This window comes from Ovis aries, chromosome 6, assembly GCF_016772045.2.
Source record: "Ovis aries strain OAR_USU_Benz2616 breed Rambouillet chromosome 6, ARS-UI_Ramb_v3.0, whole genome shotgun sequence".
Classification (NCBI taxonomy): domain Eukaryota; kingdom Metazoa; phylum Chordata; class Mammalia; order Artiodactyla; family Bovidae; genus Ovis; species Ovis aries.
In genome coordinates, this window is record NC_056059.1 from 86,775,529 (window position 1) to 86,790,837 (window position 15,309).

Below are 15,309 nucleotides of genomic sequence, written 5' to 3' on the forward strand. Positions count from 1 at the left end.
ACTTACAGATTATATCTATAATACATACATTATCTCATTACTTTCAGTTATTTCATAAATTCAAACTTGCAGTTAGAAACTGTTGGATGCTGGATATCTGTTGCCATGTTTCAATTTGACAGTATTAAAGCAGACCCTGTATTTGCTTACCCAATCATACCTTTCAGAATTGTAAACCCAAGAAACAATGCTCATTTGAGATGTCTCAACAGAAAACTGAATCACTGCAGTATTTCTTATAATTTTTTTCATTAATTAATGTTGAAAAAAAAAAACAACTGTGATCTTTCATATAGGGCATCTCCCTACCTCCTACCCCAACAGCCTAGAATAATGCCTCTTGGGCAGGGTCAGTTCCAAGAACATGCTGATTATGTTTATATACAATATCAAATCTATGTTACTTTTGATTTTCAGCTCTCTGATTTTTTAAGGATCTCCTAGAATTTTGAGAGTTACTAAAGAAATACTTCAGGGCCAGAAGTAGGCAAGTGGGTTTAAGTGCTAGAAGTAAAAAACTAGCAGAATGAATGCTATTAAAAGCTAGCACACAACTGTACTCCTTTAATTAACACGTACTAAATGACTAGAAAGAACAAAGTGCCAAGCACTAGAGTACACAATATTATTGTACTGTCAAACCTTACTCTCATCTTAGTTTCTACCTGCATAGGACTTAGAAACTATTCAGGGTTAAGAAAAATATACCAAATTCATATGAATAATTGTATCTGTTAGAAAAAGAAACACCTGAAAGCTCATTATTTTAGTGCATGGTCAGGATGTCAAAATAACTATCAACCACTTAAAAGTCTTAAGTGGTTGATAATTGTGCTGGCATCTAAATAATTGATTTATTATAACACACACACAAAAATACACAGTAAATAGAAGTTAGCTGGATACGTTTTTGAGCCATTATTTCCTTGAAAAATAAACTCAGGTAGACTGCCTTCCCAAAGGAAGTTGGATAAATCCCTGGAGACAAATTAAACCCTCCCCCCCACCACCACCAGAAATGTATTTTTTATAAGAGCAAATATTGACATATAATTACTAAGCTAAAGAGGCACTCTGTATTTAATATTTTTATTCTTTCAAACTTACAGCTTTGTAATTCTATTATATAAACCATGCATCTATAAGAAATTATTTTTAAAAAGTGTGGACAGTGCCAAGTAGCACTTTTGCCACCAGTCAAGAGTTACACATGTAATCTAGGGTCAGGACAAGTGTTCTGTCAAGTGTGGTACAGGATCACTTGAAGTATTAGTCAAAATACATACTTTCTGGCTACACCCAACCAGAATTTTCAGAGATGTGGCCTTGAAATGTATATTTTTAAAAAGCCTTCCAGCTGATTCAGATGTACACTAAAATTTGAAAATTGGTAGACTAAGAAGCCTGTGGAGGAGGAGAGTAACTAGCAGCATTAACTATGGAAGAGCAAGAAGTTAATAAAGGTATTTTCTTTGTAACAAATGGGCTTACATTAAAAATCACTTAGCTGAGGCTTCTATTTATCTGTATCTATGTTTTACAGGTGAATTGTCTCATAACCTTTTCAGTAGGTCTGGTTTAATTTTTAAACTACTTCATCTCTGGTTTTGTTCTTCCCACTGAAAAAATGTAGATAGTTTCATTCAAGTAAGTTAAATAATTGGGAGCTTGGCTCAATGTTCTCAATTTTTCACCAAAAATGGTTTATTTTTCCACATTTATATATAAAATTCTTACAGTAAGAATTTTTAGTGATAGATTCATTTGAATGAAAGAGATATTATGGTAATTTAGTCCCACCTTCTCTCATCCAGCTCAAGTTTTGTTTCAATTACCTATACAGCAGACAGGCTGAGTTTAGAAAACCATCTGAAAAAGGTCAAGGCTTCACTTCCTCTGTTCATAGCTTTTTATATTTAGGATACTCATATCGTGAAAAAACACTTGATTCTCTTGAGACAGAAAATACACACTTCTTGTTGTCTTACTATTGCATTGACAACTCCTGTTCAGGATCTTGCTGAATTTTCCTTTGAATCTTAAGGTTGATCCTCAGCCTTCTCTTTTCTCTTATCCTCTCCTTAACTGATTTTATCTTATCCCATGGCTTTGAATATAAGACATGCTGTGATCTTCAGATGTGTGACTGTTGACTTTATCTTGCCCACTGAGCTGCAAACTCCTGTATCCAATTTTCTTCACTGGGCAGTCTAACAGGTATCTAAAACTTCACCAGGTAAAACACTACTCTTGATGACCAAGCCACCCTCACACTTCCACTCCAATCTCTTTCTGTGCAGGCAGACACTTTAACCTCTGAGCTACCAGGGAAGCCTTTCTGTCTCTGCTCTTCCTCATCTCTGTAAATAGCACCTCCATCTCCCACCTCCATCTAGGTTGCTCAAGACAAAATCCTCTTCTTTAATTTATTTCTGTTCTTCTCCCTCACATTCAATTTGCCACCATGTCTTACTTGGTTTTATTTCCAAAATACATCCCAAATTTATCTAATTCTCTCCGTTTTCACTGCCACCCTAGTTCAAGCCTCCATCCTGTTTCCTAAAAGCATTAAAATAGCCTTGTATTAAAAAGTTATTTTTTCCCTTTGCCCCAGAATTGGCAATGAGGGCTCACAGCTAAAAGGCTAAAGTACCTTAAATTCTAGAGGGAGTTAGATACTTCCTCCAAGACTTAACAAGAAGCAACAGAACTCAACTTACTGCTATCACTGCCCCCAGTACTCCCAGCTACCTCCTCCAGTCCTTAGAGAACTTTGGAGGGAAAAGAGGAATGCTATCAAAAAAGCTTATGGAAATAGCATGGTTTGTGGTAAGAGACTTTCCTCCTTTTACTTTTGAGAGAGGGCAGGATAAGGTTTTCTTTTCTCCCCAAAGTAAAGTGAGGGAGAGGATCAAGAAAATAATGAAATCAGGGACCCTGCAAGAAGGGGAAATTGAGAAACAATACATATAACAATTCAGAGAAAAGCTTCTGAATCTAACTGCTTGGGTTCACCACACAATCCACCACTTAGTAGTTGTGTGACACGAGGCAACCCTTGGTCAAATTGCTCAACTTCTATGTTTCATTTCCTCTCTCTATAAAATGGGGACAATAATAATTCATAACACATATTTCACAGAATTGTTGAGACTTAACATATACTGCCATATATAAAGAAGTCAGATCTTGGCATATGCTAAGTGCTATATCAGTTCAGTTCAGTTCAGTCACTCAGTCATGTCCAACTCTTTGCGACCCCATGGACTGCAGCACACCAGGCTTCCCTGTCCATCACCAACTCCCGGAGCTTACTCAAACTCATGTCCATCAAGTCAGTGATGCCATCCAACCATCTCATCCTCTGTCATCCCTTCTCCTCCCACCTTCAATCTTTCCCAGCATCAGGGTCTTTTCAAATGAGTCAGTTCTTCACATCAGGTGGCCAAAGTATTGGAGTTTCAGCTTCAGCATCAGTCCTTCCAATGAATATTCAGGACTGATTTCCTTTAGGAAGGACTGGTTGGATCTCCTTGCAGTCCAAGGGACTCTCAAGAGTCTTCTCCAACACTACAGTTCAAAAGCATCAATTCTTCAGCACTCAGCTTTCTTTATGATCCATCTCTCACTTTCGTACATGACTACAGGAAAAACCATAGGTTTGACTAGATGGACCTTTGTCAGCAAAGTAAATGTCTCTGCTTTTTAGTGCTATATAGGTACTAGTGATTATTATCATCATCATAACCATTATTACCAGCATTATGTTGGTCACTACTTGCTGGGTTGAAGAAAATGCAAATTGAACTTGGGGCTACTGACTGCAATGAAATTTAAGGAAAACACTCCTGGGAGAGCCTGACACATCCCCTTGGGGTTGCAGGCATGTAGGAACATGGAAACTGATATGGGCTTCTGTTACATGACCCTTACACGGTATGCATGAAAATATCCAACAAATCTATAGGAGTAATCAAAACAGTAGGGCACTGGCATGAAAAGAAACACAGAGACTACTGGAACAGAAGGGAGAACCCAAAAATAAATCCATACATATATGGTCAACTAATATTTGACAAGAGAGACAGTAAGTCTCAATGGAGAAACACTAGTCTTTTTAATAAATAGTGTTGGGGAAACTGGGTATTCATATGCAAAATAATGAAACTGGACACCCATATTATTAAACCACTCATAAAATTAATTTGAAATGGATTAAGCACTTAAATGTAAGACCTAAACCTTAAAACTCCTAGAATAAAACATACAGAAAAGAACTCCTTATAATTGTTCTTGGCAATAATATTTTGGATATTACACCAAAAGCACAAGCAAAAAAAAAAAAGAAACAAACAAACATGGACCATCAAACTAATGAGTATCTGCACAGCAAAAGGAACAATTAGCAAAATGAAAATGCAACTTAATGAATGGGAAGAAATATTTACAAACCATATATTTGATAAAAAGTTAATATATATCAAATAAAGAAGGAACTTATACAACTAACTGGCAAAAAAAATCTGATTTTTAAATGGGCAGAAGACTTAAATACACATTTCTCTAAAGAAGGTATATAAATGTCCAACAAGTACATGAAAAGGTATTCAACATTGCTAATCACCTGGGAAATGTAAACCAAAACCATGAGATATCACCTCATAACTGCTAAATATGGCTATTATCAAAAAGATAAGAGATACAAATGCTGGTAAGGATGTGAAGAAAAGGAAAACCCTGGTGTTCTACTGGTGAGAATGCAAACTGATACAGTGGCTATGGAAAACAATATGAAGATTTTTAAATAATTAAAAATAAAACTATCATTTGATCTAGTAAACCTACTTCTGGGTATATATCCAAAGGAAATTAAACAATGATCTCAAAGACATCTACACACCCGTGTCCACTGAAGCATTATTCATAATAGCCAAGACATGGAAATGATCTAAGTGTCCACACACAGACAAATAGATAAAGAAATGTGATAAATATATTAAACTTACACAACATTATATGCCAATTATTTCTCAGTGAAGCCAGAAGGAAGAAAAGAATACTTATCTAGAGTTTTTCGGACTTGGAGGAGGAGGCAGAAGACACTTGGGAAAAGTGTTTTACTTGTAATAGCCTAAAACTGGAAACAACCTAAATGTCTATTTTTAAAACTGCCTGTGAATGCAGCTTTAAAACAAATGTGAATGAGCTGTTGCTACATTAAGTATGATGTTAGGCTTTCCTTGAATTCCCTTTACCAAGGTGATGAAGTTCCTTTCTGTTCCCAGTTTGCTAAGACTTTTCTTCTTTATCAGAAACGTATAATGTATTTTTTTCAAATGCTTTTTCTCTGTTGGATGACCATATGATTTTCGTTTTTTAGTTTGTTAGTGTGGTAAACTGCACTGATTTTAACAGTTTAAACTAAACTTGCATTCTTGGTATAAAACCCTCTTAATTATGATGTAATATCCTTCTTATAAACTGATGAGCTCAACTCACTAACATTTTGCTTAGAATTTCCGTTTTTATGTTCGTAATGGATATTAGTCTGAAATGTTCTTTTCTTATAATGCCTTTGCCTGGTTTTATCAGGATAATGCTGGCCCAATAGAATAAGTTTAGAAGTATTTCCTCCTCTCAATTTTCTGGAAGGGTTTATAGAATTAGCAATATTTTCCCTATGTTAGGCAGATTTCACCAATAAAGCCATGGCCTAGAAATTCTCTCAAGAAAGCAAGCTGGGGCAATTGCAAAGGTCTCCTCATCTGTTTTCTATTTCTCAGAGATCACTGTCCTTTGTGGCCTAATGGCCAATGTCTTAAAAATCACTTTCATAGATTTTGTCAGCTGTTCCAAGCAGGAGGATAAATCTGGTCTCTACTATTCTATTTTGTTTGAATTAGATGTCAAAGACTTGAAATTAACAAAAAGCAGGCCTATAACTCCCTTCATGGACTATAGACTTGCCGTGGTGAACGAACTTGCATAACTCAATGAAGCTATGAGCCATGCCACACCACAGGGCCAACCAAGGCAGATAGGTCATAGTGAAGGCTTCTGAGAAAACATGTTCACTCACCTACAGCTGAGGACATCCTAGACTGTGAGGTCAAGTGAGCCTTCGGAAGCATTACTACAAACAAACCTAGTGAAGATGATGGAATTTCAGCTGAGCTATTTATAATCCTAAAAGATGGTGCTGTTAAAGGGCTGAACTCAATAACAGCAAATTTGGAAAACTCAGCAGTGACCACAGGACTGGAAAAGGTCAGTTTTCATTCCAATCCCAAAGAAAGGAAATGTCAAAGAATGTTCATACTATCATACAACTGTGCTCATTTCACATGCTAGCAAGGTTATGCTAAAAATCCTTCAAATTAGGCTTCAGCAGTATGTGAACCAAGAACTTTCAGCTGTACAAGCTAGGTTTGGAAAAGGCAGATAAACCAGAGATCAAATTGCCAACATTCACTGGATCATGGAGAGAACAAGGGAGGTCCAGAAAAACATCTACTTTTGCTTCACTGACCAAAGCCTTTGACTGTGGATCACAACAAACTGGAAAATTCTTAAAGAGATAGAGGACCAGCCTATTACCTCGGAGTCCTGTCTCCTGAGAAACTTGTATGCAGGTCAAGAAGCAATAGTTAGAACCAGACATGGAACACTAGACTGGTTCCAAACTGAGAAAGGAGTACATCAAGGCTGTATATAGTCACTCTGCTTATTTAACTTCTATGCTTATTTAACATCATGCAAAATGCCAGGCTGGATGAATCACAAGCTGGAATCAATCAAGACTGCTGGGAGAAATATCAACAACCTCAAATATACAGATAATGGCACTCTAATGGAAAAAAAGTGAAGAGGAACTAAAGAGTTTGTTGAAGAGGGTGAAAGAGGAGAGTGGAAAAGCTGGCTTGAAACTCAACATTCAAAAAACTAAGATCATGGCATCCAGCCCTATCACTTCATGGCAAACAGAAAGAAAAAAGTGGAAGCAGTGACAAATTTTATTTTTTGGGGCTCCAAAATCACTACAAATGGTGACTGCAGCCATGAAATTAAAAGATGCTTGCTCCTTGGAAAGAAAGCTATGACAAACCTAGACTAAAAAGCAGAGACAGATATCATTCTGCCAACAAAAGTCCATCTAGTCAAAGCTATGGCTTTTCCAGCAGTCATATACAAATATGAGAGTTGGATCATAAAGAAGGCTGAGCATCAAAGAACTGAATTGTGGGGCTAGAAAAGACTCTTGAGAGTCCCTTGGACAGCAAGGAGATCAAGCCAGTCAATCCTAAAGGAAATCAACCCTAAATTTTCATTAGAAGGACTGATGCTGAAGCTCCAATACTTTAGCCACCTGATGCGAAGAGCTGACTCAGTGGGAAAGATCCTGATGCTGGGAAAGACTGAAGGCAGGAGAAGGGGATGACAGAGGATGAGATGGTTGGATGGCATCACTGACTCAACGGACAAGAATTTGAGAAACTCCAGGAGATAGTGAAGGACAGGGAAGCATGGCAAGCTGTAGTGCATGGGGTTGCAAAGAGTTAGACAACAACTTAGTGACTGAACAACAGGCCTATAATATTTTTCAATAAATTCTACTTAAAATTATAGTATCCTTTTTCAGCAGCTATGTTACACTATTGGCTTCTAATAATTGTACAGCCAACTAACATCCTCTTGTAAAAAATATGGATTTCTATAAAGTATGAGATGTAAGTTTTTAGACTTAACCCAATGGTTTACCTGTAAAGAATCTGCCTGCACTACAGGAAATGCAGGAGACATGGGTTCAATCCTTTGGTCGGGAAGATCCCCTTAAGAAGGAAATGGCAACCCACTCTAGAATTTTTGCCTGAAAAATCCTGTGGACAGCAGAGCCTGGCAGGCTACAATCCAAAGGGTCACAAAGAGTCAGACATAATAAAGTGACTGAGCATGCATGCACAAACTTTTTTTAATAGACTGCATTTTAGAGCTGTTTTAGTTTCACAGCAAACTAACTACACATTTAATAATAGAAAATGATCAAATTTATTGAATCTTCTTAAAACCTTGTAAGGCAAAGAAAATTTAATTATGGTAACTGGAAGCAACGATTGGGAGAAAAAAGTGATTTCATGTTTATAACTCATTAAACTGTTTATAGCCCGAAACTTTTCTCTACATTGTCTTACCGCCATAACTCATTGTCCACTGAACAGTGACCTTTTCAAAAGGTAAATGAGATATATATGACTTAAAACCTTTTACTGGCTTCTCATTACAGTTAGAATAAATTCAAACTCATTATCTCCCTCGATTGCCCATAACTCTCCCTTCTACCCATCACCCTCCAGTCACTCCTGGTCAGGACCTTTGTACTCTGGTCTCTCTGCAGTAAACACTTGCCATATCCTTGCATGTCTGGCCCCTCATTACCAGTCAAGTCTCAAGTCAAATGTCATTGCCTTAGAGAGAATCTCCCTGATTGCTAATCATCCTAATTACTAGTCACTGTCATATTACTCTATTTTCTTCATAGAATTTATCATTGTTCAAAATCTTATTTAGTTTACTTAGCATCTGTCTCCTCCTCATTAGAATAAAAGCTCCTTGAGAACTGCATTGTCTTGCTCACTTCCAAGAACTAAGCACAAATGCCTAAAATATATTAAGTGAACAAAGGATGAATGGAGAACATCTTCATAAGGTGTTGAAAACTGTGTCTAATTTTAAGTCTTCTCCTACTATTAGTCTCTTTTAGGACAGACTCTATTGTAATGTCACTTTTTAAATTGTGATTTCCAGAAATGTATACAATTGTCCAAGTGTTATTTGACCAAGTACAAAACATAGAAGGACTATAACATTTTTCAATAAATGCTACTTAAGATTATAGTATCTCTTTCTTGACAACTATGTTACACTATTGGCTTCTATTAACCAGTACAATCAACTAAAATCTTTTAAAAAAGTGTTTTCAGTGTTTCTATAAAGTAATGACTTCATATTTAAACAGTTGGGATTTGGGTATGAGATTCAGCACTAGTCCCTAACTTTTCTCTTACTAAACTCAAACCAACATTACAACCAACTAGATTCTTTTTGCATCCAGGTTTTGAAACCTAGCACATCTATTATTTCTCTCAGCTTCACAGCATCTACAAACTTGATACATACACCATCAGAATCCCCATTTAAGTCATTAATAAAAATGTACAATGGCATACTGCTAAAAAAATTTCTATGGCTTACACCTAAAGTCCCACCTCCAAGCTTACAAGAATCCATTAATAAACACATTTTGGGTATAGTAGTTAATTTCACGTTAACTCATACCATCAAGTTATACCATACAATCACACGAACTATAATTCTCCATTTCATCCATAAGGATAACATAGCACTCAATCGTTCAGTCATGTCACTCTGTGACACTGTAGCCCACCAGGCTTCTCTGTCCATGGAATTTTTCAGGCAAGAATACTGGAGTGGGTTGCCATTTCCTCCTCCAAGGGACCTTCCTGACCCAGGGATCAAATCCGCATCTCCTGAATCTCCTGCACTGGCAGGCAGATTCTTTACTACTTGTGCCACCTGGGAAGCGCAAGGACAGCATGAATACTTACTTACCATAAGTAATCTATCTCTCCTTTGCCTCTAACTTTAATATTTTCTCCTTGAAAGTCTTCCATAACATAAAAGGAGCCTTGATATCCTGGCATTTTTCCAGTTAAACATTTAAAAGGATGATGGTATTTTTTAATAGGCTTCTTGGCTTTAAACCCAAGAAGTGGCTGAACTCTCTTGATTTTCCTTTTAAAGGATTGAATTCTGCATTCAGTGTAACAATTCATTGTTCCCATTTGTCCTTGAACTTGAAGAACAAGTCTTGGTTATGAATAGTACTGCCCAATCAGCTCCAAAAACATAACTTCTAAAATATGTTATAGTTATCAGCAACAAAGTCTTTATACCTTCTCTCTATATATTGTATATCTACCTTCTTTACCTTTGAGACACTAGACAATACCAAAGTAACTTTTGAATCAACATAGGAAAATAAACTGAGGGAAGATCCTATTATCACTGAAGGAAAGATCCAAGAATCACTAACTGTGACTACAAAAATTATCTCCAAGAGAAGCAAAGCAGGATAAAGCATTCAAAAGTGGAAAATTCTTTGTGTATTTATAAATAATAAATATATAATTGTTGTCAGCTTAATTTTAAACATCTGAGAAGTCCCAAAACATCCCATAGTCACTCAAGATTTCATAAATTCATTGTATATAAAGTTACTCACAAAGATTAAAGAGGGAGTTTTTCTATGACAAATGCAAGCTAAAGCCCTTGATCCACTGTCGTCTGTTTCTCCCATGGAAGGTGAAAGCCTTTCAAGCTGGGTTGTTCTCGACTTCCCAGAACACCTGCAGAGCGCTTCTACAAAAGCAACTGTAACTTACTGAGAATTGTTATCAATAAAATTTTAAAGATATGCTTATTAATGGCAAGAAGTAAACAAGCAACCACAATTGCATGTGTAATGCTTTACTTCTTGAATAAGTAGTAGTATCTGTGTGTTTTTTATATTATCCTTGAAAGCTTATATATTCCTATTAAATTTAAAATATTTTCACTGCCAAAGACCAATTATCACTCCAAACAGTGCATGCCCATCTCTTCCCTTTCAGAATCTTAACGCTGAATCTCCTTTGCAGATTAAGAATTAAATAATGGCTTCACATTTTGCATAATGTAAGGTTAAGCAAATACTTAGAATTAAGGACAGAATTAAGAATACTAAACTTTATTTCCAAAATTAACTTCTAATTTTTAAAAGCTTATATGAACTCACTTTTATTTGTGCAAACTATTTCGTGTACCTCTTTGTCACTTGACGATTTCATATACCAATTTCCAAAAAATTGATATAGAATACATGTTAACCTTTGAAGTAGTTATGAAATATTCTATCATGTTGATATATTATAGTTTGTCACAAATTCTCTACTACTGCACTGGAATTACTTCGTTTCCTGTTATAGGCATGCTTCAGAGACACTGCAGCTTGGGTCCCAGACCACAGCAAAAATGTGAGTCACATGAATGCCTTGGTTTCCCAATAAATATAAGTTATGTTTATACTATCGTTTAGTCTATTAAGTGTTCAATAGCATTATGTCTTTTAAAAAAGTACTAACGTTAATTTAAAAGTACTTTAGGGACTTCCCTGGCAGTCCAGTGGTTAAGACTCTGAGCTTCTACTGCAGGCAGGGAATGCAGGCTTGATCTCTGATCAGGGAACTAAGATCCCACATGCTGCATGGTGCAGCCAAAATAAATTTTTTTTTAATAGTAGTTTATTGCTTAAAAAAAAAAAAGTACTAACCAGCATTTGAGCCTTCAGCAAATTGTAATCTTTTTGCTGGTGGAGAGTCTGAAATATTGAGAGAATTAACAAAATGTAACACAAAGACATAAAATGAATAAATATTGGAAAAATGACACCACTAGATTTTCTCAGTGCAGGGTGGCCACAAACCTTTAATTTGTAGAAAACACAATAAAACACTATAAAGCAAAATATGATAAAACAAGGCATGCCTATACACCAAAAACAATTTTTAAAAAAATGTATGTGGCCAATGTAATATGTATCCAGTATGCTGCATCCTTGGTGTTAAGATATAGCTGACCTGGCCCTGCCTTCCAGGGATTATACTGTAGTGGAGAAGACAGCTAAGGAAAATTATCCACAGGTTCCACATCTGCAATTCACAGACTCATTTTATATAAGTCCCATTTTACATAAGGGACTTGAGCATCTGCAGATTTTGGTATCCCCAAGGGGTCCTGGAACTAACCCCCCATGGATACTGAAGGACAACGGTAGTGTGACAGCACCTGGTGGAGGGCTGAGGTCGCCTGCTTTAGAAGAGACACTCTGGAAAGGGCTCTCTTGAAGAGGTCACATCTAGGCTGAAATAGGAACAAGTGAGAAGGAGCCTGCACTAATTTTCTATGCTGCTATTAACAACTTATCACAAATTGAGTGGTTTAAAAAACACAAATGAAAAACACACACACACAAATGAATGATCTCACAGTTCTGTAAGTCAGAAGTCTGGGTAAGCTAACTCCTGTGCTCTGGTTTCACAATGTGGAAACCTATTATGGGTCAGCCAGCCCAACTCTTAACTTGAGGTGCTGGTAGAGAATCTACTGCCAAATTCATTCAGGTTGTTGGCTGAATTCAGTCCTTTGCACTTTTAGAGCTCAAGTCCCCAGAACCTTGCCTGCTGTCAGCCTGAGGTTGTTCACAACTTCTAGATGCTGACGGCACTCCCTGACGAGTGGTCCCCTGGATCTTCAAAGTTAGCAACAGTGGGTCAACTCCTTCTCATGCTTCAAAATGTCTCTGACCGCTGCTTTGCCCATATCCTGCTAGGGGAAGTTCTCTGCTTTTAGGGGCTTCCTGTGATTACCTTGGGCCCATCCCAGATAACTGAGGATAGTCTCCCCATTGTAAGGCCCATACTTTTAATCACATTTGTAAGTCTCTTTTGCTGTGTAATAGGCTTCCCATGTGGTGCTAGTGGTAAAGAATCCGCTTGCCTGAACCACCAGGGAAGCCCCTTTGCTATGTAATGGGCTTTCCATGAGGCTCTAGTGGTAAAGAATCTGCCTGCCAATGCAGAAGAGGCAAGAGAGGCAGATTCAGTCTCTGGGTTGGGAAGATCCCCTGGAGGAGGGTGTGGCAACCCACTCCAGTATTCTTGCCTGGAGAATTCCAAGGACAGAGGAGCCTGGCAGGCTACAGTCCATAGGGTTGCAAAGCTTCAGACACCACTGAAGCAACTGAGCACAGCACACATGCTATGTAATAGGTAACAGATTCACAAGTGCTAGGGATTAGGGCATACATATTTTTAAGGAGACCTTATTCTGCCTTCCACAGACTCAGACACACACTACTCCAAGAAGAAAGGAAACAGTAGGCAAAAGGCCTAGGATAGAAAAGAGCTTGGGCTGCACAGGACAAATAGCAGAAAAAAGGCCTCCCGAGCTATAGCAAAGTGAAGGAGAGAACCATAGTAACGACATCATACACTTCCTTACATGAGTAACTTTTTCCTACTTGAATTGTACAAGTTTAGAATCTATTTTGAATTTCTGAATCAATCTTAGTCATTCTAAAGCTAATGGTGGTGGAGCATTAAGCCTCTTAACTTCCAGTCTCTTTCACTTCCCACAAAACCAAAAGTCATCAATAGTATTTTTTTTTACAACTATATGGAGAAATTTCTTCTAATTGACAGTTTTTTGGTTCTTGCATACAGAATTTCTTCAAATATTGATCTTTGTCCAATCACAGCATATGTAAAATTTACATTTTAGATATCGGAGGCAAAAACTAAATTTAAAAAGAATTCAAAATATGAGTAAGAAACTTCATCCTCAACTCTTTTAAAAATTAAAACAAACAAAAATTTTTTCCCAATCTTTCCACATAGACTTTTAGGGTGGTGGTTTGTGGTTAAATGTTTGTAAAGAAAATTGCACCTGTGATGTGGTCTGTTTTAAAATAAACTCGCACCTGCAGTTGCTTTTCACAGAACTGCTATTTGGGATACTACATGTCAGATATTTGACCATATACAGAGCACTTCCTCCTCACCACACTACCTTCTGGCCTGGTCCTGATTTACAAACAGCCTATCTCCAAAAAGTCATTTGAAAAAAACGGTTTAGATTTCATGATAATTTTAGAGATGCAATAATAAACAGGGTTTCCAGGAAACCCCTCAAACAATATGCTCCTTCTAATCCATTAACTCCAGTGGTCTGGTCCCTCACTGCTTTAAGTAAAGTTTAATTTATTTTCACCGGGGGCCTCTGATCTAGTCAAATATGTCTGCTTTCCTTTTTCCTATATATGATTTGCTAATTCCTGTTTCAGAATCTTTTTTCACTCTGTTTTTCCTCACCAAAAATTTAGATTTTCTTCCTGTCAACCTTTGTAGAAAATTCTAAAATCTTTAAAACTAATTTTATAAGTCTTCCCTGCTTAATGTCATCCCATTCTGTTCACTCCATTACTGTTTCTTCATTGCTAATAAATTTTTTATCATTTTACACAAACTGGCATGTTACTTTGCATTGTTATCACTCTTCTTCATTTGTGTACCATTTATCTCATACTAACTTAACACTTTCTAGATGCAGAGAGGGGTTAATAAAGAGCAGTAGCAATTGGACCCCCATAAAAGGATATAAGAAAGCACCAAAAGGAACTATAGAGGCTCAGTTAGGAAAATGTTTGAGAAAATGAATTTTTTCATATTCTAGCTCTTCTACTCAGAGGTTTTACATCATATGTAAGTACTGTACTAAGTGTGCTTCCCTCAATAACAAGGAGAAAGCATAAATTCATGATGAGGAATATCTCATCAAAAAAAATTTTTTAATGTCTGATTTAAATAGTCTTTCAAGACTATTATATAATTCTTTTGAATCTCTCTCAGAGTTTCAAATAAGTTGCTTTCATCCAAAAGGTGTGCAATAATTATTTCCCAAATAACGTTTTTATAGCACCAACATTTATTACAGTACAAACAGGAAATTAATATAGCTATCATTTTGGCTCATAATTTCTCATATAATTGGAAAGAACCACATAGTTTAAATGTTTAAAATAAAATTTAAATTTATTTTCTCTCCATGACACTGCAATTGAGTTGCCATTATAGCAAATATGCATATGTGGTCTGCAAGGCTAATGTTGCCTAAGAAAGAAGAAAGTGAAGTCACTTAGTAGTATCCAACTCTTTGTGACCCCATGAATTATAGCCTACCAGGCTTCTCCATCCACGGAATTTTCCAGGCAAGAGTACTGGAGTGGGTTGCCATTTCCTTCTCCAGGGGATCTTCCTGATGCAGGGATCAAACCTGGATTTCCCACATTGCAGGCAGACACTTTACCATCTGAGCCACCAGGGAAGCCCAATGCTGCCTACCTGGCCCCTAATTCAAATGATCATTCATTCATTTATTCTTTCTCTCAACAAGTATCTTTTGGCACGTACTCTACATGGTAGGGATACAAGTGAACAAAATAGGTAGGACCATTGATCAAACAAGTTTACATGATGTCAAGTACAAAGTGCCACAGGAGCACAGATGTTGAGAGAGAGGTAGGAAGGGTCAAGGAAAGCTTCCCAGAGGAAGTACTATCTATGCTGAGATTGAAAGATGAATAGAAGTCAGACAAAAAAGGGAGGACTATGGTCTAGGAATGGTCAAAATGGACAA

At 36.9% G+C, this 15,309-nt stretch overlaps 1 long non-coding RNA gene across 3 annotated transcripts in view; it reads right to left on the reverse strand.

Annotated features, from left to right (window-relative positions):
* Nucleotides 1-15,309, reverse strand: part of LOC105612199 (uncharacterized) — a 132,050-nt gene that overhangs the window by 104,721 nt on the left and 12,020 nt on the right. The gene's annotated exons all lie outside the window — the stretch shown is intronic.